This window comes from Euprymna scolopes, chromosome 28 (assembly GCF_053919585.1).
Source record: "Euprymna scolopes isolate OS-2025 chromosome 28, ASM5391958v1, whole genome shotgun sequence".
Lineage (NCBI taxonomy): Eukaryota > Metazoa > Mollusca > Cephalopoda > Sepiida > Sepiolidae > Euprymna > Euprymna scolopes.
In genome coordinates, this window is record NC_136509.1 from 49,104,519 (window position 1) to 49,119,518 (window position 15,000).

General features: G+C 32.9%; 1 protein-coding gene and 1 pseudogene across 2 annotated transcripts in view; both read left to right on the forward strand.

Moving 5' to 3' along the window:
• Nucleotides 1–15,000, forward strand: part of LOC145249599 (cadherin-like and PC-esterase domain-containing protein 1) — an 837,303-nt gene that overhangs the window by 452,641 nt on the left and 369,662 nt on the right. The window lies entirely within an intron of this gene.
• Nucleotides 13,628–13,744, forward strand: LOC145249954 (5S ribosomal RNA; annotated as a pseudogene).

The following is a 15,000-nucleotide window of genomic DNA, read 5'->3' on the forward strand; positions in this document are numbered from 1 at the left end:
TGAAAGCACCGGTTGGAAATAATAGGCAAACAAGCCAATAAACAGATGCAACTGTTTGTCTGGTCGGTTCGCTGAAGCAGATGTAAATATTTTATGTTTAATAATCAAATGAAATATCGTATCCTTACAAAAAATAATGAGGCGATAGGACACATCCATTGACAAGAAAATATGTTGCTGTCAGTTTTTTTTTAATTTATTTATTTTTTGTTTTTTGTGTTTTCGCAGTGATTGGTCGTAAATAATTGCTCTCACGGAAGAAGATGGTAACGCATGGGAATAAATTAGTTCACACAGTATTTGCGTCGAAAAAGAAGCGGGATTGCTGTTATAAACACTTCGTTTTAGTTATAAAAAACAGGTGGCGTTATTTGCCCATCAAAGTAATCAATTCCCTCTCCCTCTATTCAATTGGGCTTTCGCACATTCCTTTGCGTTTTATAATAAACAAGCAAATGAATTTTTTTAATCTAGTTATGCATTTTTTTATGTATAACTTATCTCTATCTATTATTATATAAAACGAACTCTGTGTGTGTGCAAGTTCGTTTCCTATGGATTCGGAAACAGCTGGGCCGATGTTTTGGAAATTTAACACGAAGCTACTTGATGTGTCTGGGGGTGTTCTTACGTAGATTTTGTATCAGAATGCGCCTGATAAGTATCGAAAATCGATAATCAAAAAAAGTCCTATTAAAGAAGGAAGTCTGATTTTTACCAAAATTTATACAACTTGACATCACATATGCATTTATGAAGTTTTATGACCGCACAAGCAGAAAGGTTCAGCCTAAAAAAATTAATTGCAGATTCTTTTATTAGACAAGGGCGCGTTCGAAATGAATTTTTTGTTTGTTTAGAGCACAACTGAACCATGATACTTGACTTTTGTATCTTAAACTTTAAGTGAAATCATTATCTACAGATAATTTTATAAAATCAACAGTAGATTCTCTACAGTGCAATGTAGACTACATTGTATTGTAGATTACGTCACTGCATGTGAAGTTTCCCTCCTGTACACTGTGGAAAGGGTCCCTAACTAGAGCAGACAATCAATCGACTACATTAAAAAATGTGCGATTTCACCATTTCGATAACAATAAAGGTATAGGAGGGTTGAGCATTTGTTGATCCTCATTGAATTCCGGTCAACGTCGGTTCTCCCTGATAGTCTTTAATATAAATATAATTTGAGAAGGCAAAGTCTTGGAGAGTGGACTTCCTAGAAATGCACAAGACCAGCAACATACCACAGTTAACAAGGAAGAAGTTATTTCAAAAATGCTCAAGACTTAATAAAGCTGTTTATTACATATGTTTAGCGTTTCCAGTAAAAATTTACGATCTTCTATTACGCCCTTGGCCTCGAATAATGGATCTGTACCGGTGGTTTTGCGGTTGAACGCTGTTAAGCGTCAGATGGAATTATTGATGGATAATTAGACATGGCGGGAAACATGAAATGAACACGAGTTGTAATAGACAAATTAAAAGTCACAAGTACGAAATTATTGATTTTTTCTTTAAGATTAAGAAAAATTAAAACGATTGAAACTGAAGATAATCTTCGCATTTAAGAAAATCTGAATAAACGTTTGTTAATTGACTGGATTTCTAATCGGATTCATTTTAATATGAATTCCTCCTTTTTCATAAAATAAAATTTTGCAAAATAAGAATATAACTAGATTTTAACTCATTAAAAATAGGCATAACTTATGGACGGTTGACTTAGAATTAGTGTTTTATGCCAAATTGATGGTTGAATATGGTTAGCTTTGTACTCATTTTTGCGTTCAATACAAACCTATTAATTCCAAACTGTGCATCGAACGGATACCATAACACTTAGTTCGCTTTATCTTATTATAACAAAGGTGAGTATTTCGCAAAGAAGCCAACAAACAACTATACAAAAAATAAAAAATAAATACAAGAAATAAATGTTACATTTCAGTTCAGTTTTTCCGAGCGGATTTAAAAACAAATTTGCGGGATCTTCTTTGGAAGAAGCAAGCCTCGTTTTGAATTCAAAGTTTATGGTCGTCACTTCTTTGAATTTTTTTTTTTTTTTGGGGGGGGGTATTTTATGACAGTAACCAGCGTAGTATAACCACCTCAACCTCCCCATGTTTAGAACGGCTTGCGAAATAAACACTCCAATTTCGCCATGTTAAGAACGGTTTTCAGAATAAACACCTCCAACTTCCCCATGTTAAGAACGGGTTTAGAAATAAATACCACCAACCTCAAAAGCCGTTCTTAACATGGGGAAGTTGGGGTGTTTATAGTACGCTGGGTACACTCGTAAAAAATGACAAAAAAAAACATTAAAAACGAGGTTTGATCCTTCCAAAAAAGAAGATGGAACCAGTTTTTTTTGCGGGGGGGGGGGGGAGGTTCAAATCCACTCGGAAAAACTGAATTTTTGAGATTGAATAAAGAGCAATAAAAACTACTTGAATACCAAAATAAATGAACTTTTATTTTGGTATAAAATGAACTTTTATTAGTTACGGTAACATTTATTTCTTGTATATTTATTTTTCGTGTAGTTGTTTGTTTGCATCTCTGCTAAATTACCCAAACGTTCATAAAAAATAAACCAGATTGACTCAGTATTTTCCGAAAAAAATCATAGAATAAATATAATATAATATAATATAATATAAATATAATATAATATTGCGGTGACTAATCCGTGTTAATACATATTCATCTTTAAATATTCATAAACGGTATTCATAATAGTTCGATGCTCCTTATCATCATTGGAAAAAAACATACAAAACTTCAGCCAGGTCGGCTCAGTAATATCCGAGTGGAACGAACAGTCAGACTTGGAGAAATATAATGTAGACGACACACAAGCATATACAGTAGAACCCCGGGATACGGCATTAAAAATTAGTAAAAAAAAAAATACAGCACAGTATATAATACACATGTACATAATCAAATAATATTATAAATAACATCATCAGGAGGAGCAAATAGCGTAACCAGGGGCCCAAACTTTGACCCAAATTGACGGAGAAGTTTGGTAGAGTCTGCAATAGTTAACTCGTTCCACTTTGACCTCTGGGCAGCCAAATTTTCGCTCAAAAACGGATTAAAAAGCTTGCTGCATGTCTGAATACCCTCTATATAAAATTTCAAATGTTTAGACCCAAAATTGGCTGAATAGTTTACTAGAGACTGCAAAGGACACATCTTTTGATATTTAGCCCTTTGTCAGCGAAATTTTCGGCCAAAAACGGATTAAAAAGCTTGCTTAATCTCTGAATACACTTTGTGTTATTTGGTAGAGACCGCAGAGGTCATTTTTTTAACTTTGACCCCAATTTTGACCCCTTAAGCATTTATTGTTTTGGGTTCAAATAAAATTAAAATGTTTGATCCATGTCCAAGTAATTTACATCTTAAATTTCAAGTGTTTAGATCCAAAATTGGCGGATGAGTTTGGTAGAGTTTTCAAAGGGCAAATCGCTGAACTTTGACCCCTTGACAGCCAAATTTCTGGCTGAAAACCGATTAAAAAGATTTTTCAAAATTTCAATAACCCTTATGTCAAATCTCGAGTGTGTAGACTGAAAATTGACAGAGTAGTTCGGAAGGGAAATGTACACACAGAGACAGACAGACAGACACACACACACACACACACACACACAATTTCACTTTTATAGATATACTAGTATTTCAGCCCGGCGTTGCCCGGGTGTTTGGAGGTTATGTTGAGCCAAAAAAAATTTTAAAAAGCGGACAATTTTTTTAACTATGACCCCTATTATCACCCCTTAATATTTATTGCTTTCGGATCAAATCAAGTTATAAAGTTAGATCCATGTCCAAGGAACCTATATCTAAAATTTCAAGTGTTTAGACCCAAAATTGGCGAAGGAGTTTGGTAGAGTTCTCAAAGGTCAAATCGTTGAACTTTTACCCCTTAACAGCCAAATTTCTGTCTGAAAACGGATTACAAAGATTTTCCCAAATCTCAGTACCCTGTATATCAAATTTCGTGTCTGTAGACTTAAAATTGACAGAGTTATAGGAAAATGTACATACACACGTTCACTTTTATATATATATAATAGATAGACTATTAAAATGCTACGGCGTCGTGCGAGTTTGTTAGTATGCAAATTGCAACATCTGATTGGTTGATAAAAAAGAGTAATAGTAAGAGTATACATTACTAAGAAAGTAGAAAGGTGGAGGGAGAGAGAGGTTGGGTGGGGGGGAATTTTGTTAAATGTAAATATCTTTCGTCGTCGTTCGTTAAAATCCGTGACTTTAATTTTTTTTACACTTGCCATACCCTGGTTCGAATCTTACGTTAGTCTACAGAAGATTGTTTTATAAATTTCAAGTAATTAGCATAATACAAAAACCTAAATAATATTAGATAAATATGGTTTCAACTAAATGACTCTTTTAATGACTTTTAATTTTCGTAATGGAAGTTCGTAATTTTTACTGGAAAGGGCAAAGCATGTGTTTTGGAAATTAAATAATTTCATTATATCTCAAGCAGTGTTAATTTGTCAGACCCGCCCCAACTAAATTTATATATACCCCTGCTTATGTTCAAAACAATATCGTACACCTTAAGCGTATTTAACGGTAGCTAAGCCGTTAAGATCATAAAAAGGCTCTTACAAGCTAATGTTAAACAAGCATGCTTTAAACTAAATGACTATTTTGATGTGTTACGTTTCATTTTCGTAAGGGTGGAATGGGGGCATAAAAGTGGTGCAAAACTGTTTCGTTAGAGCTATTAATTTTACCGTTATGCAATATCCTTCTTGTAATGTGGCCCTGTCGGTGGGGCATTAGAATACGCCGACTGCCCCCCTGCAGAGGGTAAAAGTCCCTCAATGGGGGTCCTGGATATGACCTTAAACTATATCCAGTGGTGAGGCCCCAGCTTGTGGGCTTTGGGGAGTGTGGAGCCACCCTTTAATTACCATTGCTCCCAGGTCCACTCTGACCCGGAGTGGTAGTACCTGTTAGGGTTCCAACTATGGGTTAAATAGAAACCAACGTGAAAACAACAAATATATTCTATTAAAAAAGATTTTTCTTCAAAATCTTTGGATTCGGCATTAAATAATCCGAAAAGGATTGATATGCCGTAAAACAAAAACAACCAACCAACCTTCTTGTAATGCAAGTGAAACCCCGGGATACGGCATTAATCTGTTTCATGGTTTGGATTGTAAGGTCAAATCGCTGTCTGGCGGGGGGGGCCTAAACAAAATTTTATACAGTAAATATTTAAATTAGTATATAATCAAATAACATTATAAATAACACTGCAAGGCGGGGTAAATACCGTAACTAGGGGCCGGAAAACATCGTATTCCGCAGTAACCTTTAAAACCCGTATCCTGAGGTCATCTTATTCCTGGACCACCGTATCCCGGAGTTCTAACGTATTTAAATAAAGAAAAGTAATAGAAAAATTCAGTCAAGTTGCATGTGCAGGATGTCCGAGACAAATTTCGGCGTATATTTGCTAATAGGAGTAAAGAACGCTTTTTTTTTTCAAACCCACAAATTTGTTGTAGTTGTACTGCCGTCATATTTAAATTAAATAATTTTTTGTTGATATTCGTATCCCCGATATCTTTCTAGTTAGAATTCTTTCTTTAGAGACATCGGGCACTTACAGTAGGAGCCACGTGAAGGTTGCCAACATCTCTAAATGAATAGTGTTCGAGTAGAACAACTGAATTCGAACTTGGCCCACCCACGTTGCCAGTCCGTCTTGTCAATAACTATATTGTTATTGTTGTGGTTGCGTTTGTCGTTGTTACTGTTAAGTGGAGTGCACTTTCATATAGAACTCATGAAAATCCTACTTCCGGATTGTCTGGTCTGTATTAAGTCCTTCTCGTTGGTTGCAGCTATTCGTTAATACAGTAGAACACCGGGATACGGTGACCCTATGAAACGTTTTTTCAGGTTACGTTGTGGAATACGATGTTTTTCCGGCCCCTGGTTACGGTATTTGCTCCGCCATACATTGGTATTTATAATGTTATTTGATTATATACATGTGTATTATTTATTGTACTGTATTTTGTTACTAATTTTTAATACCGTATCCTGAGGTTTTACTGTATGCAATTTCGCAAGGTGTTACCGGACACCAAGAATAGCAAGTCTCAGCGGTTACATGCGAAGTCGGGGAAGGTTAGTTCCAGGATATATATAGGAATTGTGCAAAAACAATGTTATTACTTTATCCTATCGATTTACATTTTCGCACTAGACACTTCTTTATTAGCAGGTGCAGAGAGATAAACGACCGTAGGACAGCGAATCCTTGTATTGCCTCCTTCTGGATTTTCACCAAAGCCCCTTTAACTAAATAGCTATGACACTATCATCTTGCCACCCACTTACACAATGAGGAAGGATTGGACATGAGATGGCGTTGTTGTTGTTGTTGTTTGAGTTTTACGGCATATCAACCATCGTTTGTGCATTTTCTGCTTAAACCGTACATATTTATTTGAATACAATTGATTTGTATATGAATTGGACTTTGAAAGGATTTGTTGCCTACAACATATAGTCACCCATTTATTGCTGACCAATATTAACGTTGCTTAACTTCGTTAATCTCATGGAACGTGTGTTAATCTAATTATCGCCCTATGTCGAAAAATAAGGAAATAATCGCTATCTATAAAAATTATAGTCAATGATGATTAGGACCATGACAACAGAATATTCTTTTCATTTTTTTGACTCTCAAAAGTATATATCCGACACGGTAAGACACAGTCAATCTATCGAGAACCACATCAATCTATATAAAAGCATATAAGATATTAACGGATATATACTCATGAGTCAAAACAATGAAAAGAATATGCTGTTGTCACAGCTCTAATGATGATTTATTTGTTAACATCCAAATGTTTTTTAAATGAATGGATTTTATTTAGTAAATATTTTTTATAAGGAAAATGCACATGTATAGGATGTTCGAGATAATTTTGACACTTTTTCGAAAGGAAAGACAAAACTCCATAATTTGATCAATAATAGCTGTATTATCGAAATTCATGTTGCATATCTTCAAATACATGTTATCGGAATGCCACAAATTGACGAGTACATTCAAAACTTTACAGACCACGCCTCGTTCAGATACTTACCAATAACGGCGCATGAAATTTATAATTCGATGTTTTATGCGTTTTCTGCGAGATCGCCAGATTTCACTGAATGTGATTCGGGTTTTTTTTTTTTTTTTTTTTGTTTAAAAATATATAAAAGATACCAATTAATCAATTAATCAATAAATCGAATTACAATAGCGATCAAGTCACGAGTGACTTAGATCTGCCTAACGATCCTGTAAATGATGCATTTCGAATTTTGAATCTGAAGTGTTTTTCTATGTTTTCCAAAAAGTAATGCATTTGTTTCCAAAACTCTCTCTATGCATGCACACACACACACACACATACACACACACATATATATATATATATATATATATATATATATATATAATAAAAAATTTCAATTAATATAGTATATATATATAGAGAGAGAGAGAGAAAGAGAGAGAGATAGAGAGAGAGAAAGAAAAAGGGAGAGAGGGAAAGAGTTAAGGATACATATAACCTCATCGAGTGACTTATATTAATGTTAGCACAGTATCGCAGTCAATATAAATACATAACTGAAAACAGTATCTATATTTTTAGAAATGGAACCGATTTCTGGGGATGACGTTTCTTGTGGATGGCCTGGATAATTTGGGAGAGCTTGCCTTATAAATGCATATTTGCACATGCGTAGAGCACATAAATTACGTCGAACTACACCTGCCATGTTCAAATTTTTCAATTTTGACCTCTTAGCAGCTATTTTTTTTTTCGGCTAAAAAAATCGATTTTGTTCTGCAGGTCCGATTATTCGGATATATCAGTTTTCATGTCTGTAGACGAAAAATTTTCAAAGTAGTTTGGTTGAGACTGTTTCACAGCTAGGGATGAATATAGATATTAGCTCTAAAATGTTATGTAATTAGGCACAATATAGAAAATATGCACAAATTAAACTGTGCGTAATCGTGAAATGAAACTAATCATCCAATAGGAAAACAGAAAAACGCACAGTGAATTTTAAAAAAATGTATCTTTTTAAAAGAATATCCAAATTAGTTAACCATTTTAAAGTCGCTGGTATATTCACGACTAAGTTGCATTCATTTTTAATATAGAATTTATGCTTTTATTTGTTTTTGCTAGCGATACTTTTTGAATGAATTCAACTGAACGCGCATTTTTACCTAAATACGAGTTGGGAATAATTTTCCCTTTAACCAATTTGATGCCCCCTAAATGGGGAACGGTATATATATATTATTTTTTGTTAAATATAAGTATCCACAGACGCGTATTTCGTCGTCTACGACTCATCAGAATGGCTGAATCTAGCGAGATTTGAAATCGGGACCCCATGATAAGAAGCCTAAGTCTCTACCACGCGACTACCTCGCACGACTACTAAATGTATCGCGTTTTTATGTAGATGTTTTATTTGTTTTTGTTAGCGATACGTTTTGAATTAATTCAATTATTTATGCGAAAATGCATTTTTACCTAAATGCGAGTTGGGAATAAGTTTCCCTTTAATCAATTTGGTACCCACTAAACACACACACACACACACACACATATATATATATACATATATATATATATATATATATATATATATATATATATATGCTAGCAGGTCGCTCAGCGTTTCCCAGTCATAAAATACGCTTAAATATGATATTTTAATTCATGCAGATTTCGTATTTATCGATATAGAGCAAATTCTCTATTGATTATTATATTATACTCAATATATAGTAGTGGCCTCGGCGTGATCCAGTTGTAAAATACGCTCAAATATGATCTTATAATTCATGCAGCCGTATTTTAATTATAGAGCCAATTTTCTAGTGAATATTATATTGTACTCAATACATAGTAATGATTTCAAAGGTTAAAAAAATGATTGGAAGTTATCAGCTAGAATCGAAACCAAAACATTTGCCGGTCCAGCCTTAGTCGTTACCATTTGAGCTATCGGCAGATGCAGAAGGAATAGTAAAAATTAGCTACTTTAACATATAAATGTATATTTTCGCATGCGTAGAAGTAACAGGTTTAATCGACTTACCCATGTCAAATTAAGTTTAATTATTTTTCCAATTTTGTACCCCTTACTAGCTATTTTAACGAGCTATAAAACAAATCGCATTTATTTTACATGTCCAAATCCCCTGCTTATCACATTTTAAGTCTGTAGACCAAAAAATAAGAGAGAGTTTGGTAGAGACCGTTACGCACACGCACACACAAACACACACACACACACACACACGTGCACGCGCACACACACACACACACACACACACAGAGATAAAGTCACATACAGTCCAGCAGTTTAAGGGAAGAAAATATCGAAGTCGGGAAACCTCCAAAATGAAGGTGTGAGATTTTGCTGCTTGTCGGTTTTGTTTGGGGTATTTACCTTTAGGAGGCACCATTACTTCAAGATTATCAAAGCACATTGTATTAAGGTACTTGTAAAACAAGTACAAGGATACAACATTGTGATTGGAGTTTACTTGACCGTTTGGAACTTATTAAATTGAAAACTCTTTTTTTTTTGGACTCTGTCCAATAAAGAGATTGGCTGATGCGCCGGCCCATATGTAGCAACTGTATTCAATGCATCGGAGAATGGTGGCTGTGTATAGATATATAATACTATCACGCATGATTATTCTTTTTAATGCGGAAGAGGGAGCGCGCATGATTCGTTATTTACTGAATCTCGCGAGATTCGAAACCAAGACTTCAGAATCTGACCTTGTAGCTCTCTCTCTCTCTCTCTCTCTCTCTATATATATATATATATATATATATATATATATATATATATATATATACTAGACTACCCGTGGCCCGTTGGGCCAGTATGGTATATTAGCTATAGAATTCATGTATGAGCGTGACACTTGTGACGTAAAGAAAATAGGTTTTTATTTTGACATACCAGAAACATTTCTATGACAGTATATTAAAATGAAAAAAGAATATAGATAGATTTCTATGAGTCGTTCTGTTTATTATAATTGATTACTTTTTTTTTTTAATTTACAGTTACTGAATTATAAGTGGTTGGCCATACTTATAGGTAAATGTGCACTGAACAGATACCATAATACTTATTATAGTTAAATTCAAATTTTGATATATCTGCATTTTTTTTTTTTACATCGTTCATTTTTGTATTACGTTTAAGTTATTTTAACCCCCACTCTTCCCATGTTAAATAATAATCTCGAAATAATAAGGTTAATATTTCAGCGTCCCAATTGTTCTTTTGTTTTTTGTTCTTTTTCGCGTTAAAATTATCCAAATAAACAATTGTTAATACTGTCTGCTATTTTTTTACATCGTTCATTTCTGTATTACGTTTAAGTTATTTTAAACCCCACTCTTCCCATGTAAATAATAATTTCGAAATAATAACCTTAATATTTCAGTGCGCAGGTCATGCGCGCATGCGCAACTGGATGTCGTAAACCGGAAAGTGGGTTACATACATCGTTACAAGGTCATTTGAGTTTTATAATTATATATATATATATATATATATATATATATATATATGTGTGTGTGTGTGTATGTGAGTGGGTGTGTGTGTTTACTAACATTATTGGTTATATACATATATATATATATATATATATATATATATATATATATATATATATATATATATATATATATATAATCGGTAACATGTTTTTTGTAAACTTTACCATTAAGGGATGCACTCACCCCACAAAAATAAAACTTTAAAATATGTTGAATATGGAAATTTAGAGAAAAGAATTTCTCTACATTAAATTTTGAGCTAAATTAAGTAATGATATTTAAAAAGGGTAGGTGAGCGTCATTGACGTATATACATATATATATTTATATATATGTGTGTGTGTGTGTGTGTGTGTGTGTGTGTGTATGTGTGTATGTGTGTGTGTTTTCTAAATTAAACTATTGAACTTATGAAGTATGAAATATGTATTCTAGGTAACAGGATAAGTAACATGTGCACATTATGTTTTTGTAAAGTGTACATTATAACTTACAACGAAAGAAAAACTAAATTAAAATTAGTCATAAATTTTAATTTGTAATAACTAAGAAATAATTAAAGCATAATGGAAGCATAAAAAAATGACTAAGTTCAACATCTACCCCATCATTTAGCCCCAAAAGTACTCAGGGGTCGTCAAATTCTGGCGAAAATGAAGAAACGGGGCTGTTTTAGGCCTTAGCGTGTGTAAAATTGAGTTATGCACCAAAAAAAAAAAAAAAAGAAATGACTAAGTCCATTGTCGGGGACCAATAAAATAAAAAGATTAAATTAAACAAATAAATAAACAAATAAAAGATGCAAATGTCTATAGTAATAAAAATATATGAACCCATTGTTACAAATAATAATAAAAAATAAGATCAGAATATTTTATTGACGCACACAGCCTAACACAAAAACTTAAAAGGTTTAAATACTGTTTCCATTACGGATTCACAACATTACTTCCGGTAAGAATTTTAATTATAACCGATATCTCATTCGTTAATACAAAAAAAAACGGGAAGGAATAAATCAATAAGTAATTAAAAACAAAATAAAAAGATTAAATTAAACAGATTTATAAATGAATAAAAAATGGAAATGTCTATAGTAAAAAAAATATATAGAAACCGATGCATAAACCCATTTCTGCTTTGCAGTTGCCCCGTTCCCACATCCATCTCCGCCTCACGATATTTCAGCGTTTTTTTTTTTTTTTTTCTTTTTTCGAAACATTCTTTGGCGCCTTTTCTTTTGAAAAGGGGATTTGTCTCGAAATATTAAAACCTTTACCACTCCGGTTACATCAAACAGTAAGTTCATTTTTACTGATTTGTATCATGATTATCTAGAAAAAATAAATGGGTACACGAAAGTAAATAAAATAACAAAACAAATAAGACTTTCTTTCGTTTTTCTATATTTGTTCATAAGTCACGTCAATACAACAGCCGGTTTCCTGCATTGCTATAGCCTTCTTTACTCTTCCATATCTATTTACCAACAATGCTTCAAGCAAACTATCTGTCTCTATTAGTATATATATATATATATATATATATATATATATATATATATATATATATATATATATATATATATACAGGAACAAGAAAAATTGATGATGAAAATAAAAATTGAATAAATTAGAATATTTATTAATTCATTGAAACTTAACTAAAATAATGAATTATAATAAAGAAAAATCCTAAATCCATGGATTTTCAAAGAATAGCTATTTTATCAGAGACTAGGCATTAGTAAAAGATGCATCACTGTTTAGCTTAAATTTTAAACTATATAAAAATTAGGAAACTCTTTTGTAAAACAAAAAACATGTTCAATAAAATAATAGATGAAAAATCAATCGAATAATTAATGAAATAGTAATCTGTGAAACCAAAGTAAGAATCTGGAATTCAAGTTTGTAGTACAAAAATTTGGGGTGTTTTTTTTTAATCAAAATGTTTATGAACTTGTAGTCCGTAAGACCCACAATGAAGAGATTGTAATCTTAGGTGTGATGGATTATAGTAAAATTAAAATAAAATCAATAAATCCAATGAAATTGTGCTCCGTAAGGTCCAAAATCTATCATCAACGTAATCCGATGTGTAATTTGGATATAATAAAATCCAAAATGTCAGCTGAAAATAAAATAAAGCTCCATAAAAGTTTATTAAAATATCCCAAATAAAAAAATGTTAGTAAGAAATCAGTTTATAAAAAAAATCATACGTATATACATATATGTATATGTGTATGTGTGCGTGTGTACGCGCGTGCGTGTGTGTTTGTGTGTGTGCGAGAGAGAGAGAGAGAGAGTATTTGCCGGCATATCAGTATTCTTATTATTACTGAAGACTACGAAGTCTTTCCATTTTGGGTTTTTTTATTGTCTTATCGCCTCTGCGAAACATCTTTTCTGTTTCTGGTTGCAATAGATGGAGTATGGAGTATATACCTGTATATATGGAGTAGTGATGGGACGATTCCAATATTTTTTTCCGATTCCGATACAATTACTGATTCTGTGCTAAATTACCAATTACGATATAATCAGCAATACTGATTCCTTTCTTTATAAATATCTAAATATACCTTATACCTAAATAACAAAACGATATTATTTTTCCGATTACCGTTAAAACAGATGTTAAATGTGCATATATTTTCTCAACCAGAAAACCACATTTGTGTGTGTAGGGGGGTGATCTGTACATTTTAGTTTTAATGATAGTTTGAAATCAACAAATATTTATTATTTTAGCATTAATGTCGACAATAGAAGATTTCACTTTAAAAGAATCGTTTTTTGCATCGGAAAATAGGCACATTTTTTTTTTTTTTTTACGATTCCGATACTCCCAAAAGTTCCGATTTTTTTCAGTTCCCGGTTCCGATTCCGATTAATCGTCCTAACACTAATATATACATAGATATAAACGGCATAATTACGTTGACACATCGGTTCTCGTCAGATCACCGAAGTTAAGCAACGTTGAGCTTTGCTAGTACCAGGTGGGTGACCATTTGGGAATTCTAGGCGCTGTATGTGCTTTCCGCTTATCTCGGCATTGTTTTCAGTCGTCCTGAACCTCCACTTTCCACTGGCATTTAACAATGTCGACTTAGGAGAGATGTGGTTGGAGATTACGTAACGCTTGCCAAAAAAAATTCCACGCGCGGTGGATAGCTATCGTTTGTCCAGACTGAAGGAAGCCACCTTAGGCATAGATAGATAGATAGATAGATAGATAGATAGATAGATAGATAGATAGATAGATAGATAAATTAGTTTGGTATTCCATTTCGTTATAAACATGCGCCACAAAAGAACTTTGCTACAAAAGAATTATCCCTTAGGGCCTTCGTAATCAATGGTGAACAACGCCATTGCACTATGATGTGGAAGACGTTTTCTTGATTGTTATTAGTCGCACATTAAGAACGTCGCTGTTTGTTTGAACCCAACAGTGTTTAATAGCATCTCGTAAACAACCATTTTGTCCGTCCGCCGGCTGTAAAAATGTCAAAGTTCACAAAGCCGTAAACACACAAAATAAGAATCGAGAATGGGAAACACATACCAACACTTAAACATGTGTTACATACAAAAGCTACTAGAACCATAACCGTTCCAGAACGGGTAAATGAAGTACGCGAGTATAGTTAAGATTATAGTATCATTTGACTTCCGGTTTCTGCGGTTTAATTGGGTGGATAATTAGGCAGGGCTAAGCTGATAAGAAAAGTATTCTTACTTAACATGGTGAAAAAGGGCATTCACGTTATAAGGAAGAAAGATAATCACTAATCAGAAAGGACCATATCTTGCTTATCATCGTCGTCCTGTCTGTAAACTGGAAGTCAAAAGAGTAGAAAACCTTGACTGTAAACACGATCAAAATATAATGATGCTAAACTTTATGTCTAGAAACCCTTATTCCAATTTTGATCAAAACCCATTGCATAATTTTGATACTGGAAAATATCTAAAATTTAAGCTTTAAAGAGTTTTCACAAGAAAATGCCAGCATATATATTGAGAGTGAACGAACCCCCCACACACACACACTCACTCAATCGTCAATATAATTCACAATCCTTTCTGCAATACAACTATACAATTACGTACAAATAAACTTCAGTCTATGCCTGAACAAAATTTTTCATATATATATATATATATATATATATATATATGGGGGGGGGGCGTGCGTGTATATCTATATATATATATATATATATATATATATATATATATATACATACGTGTATATATACATACGTGTATATATATGTATATATATA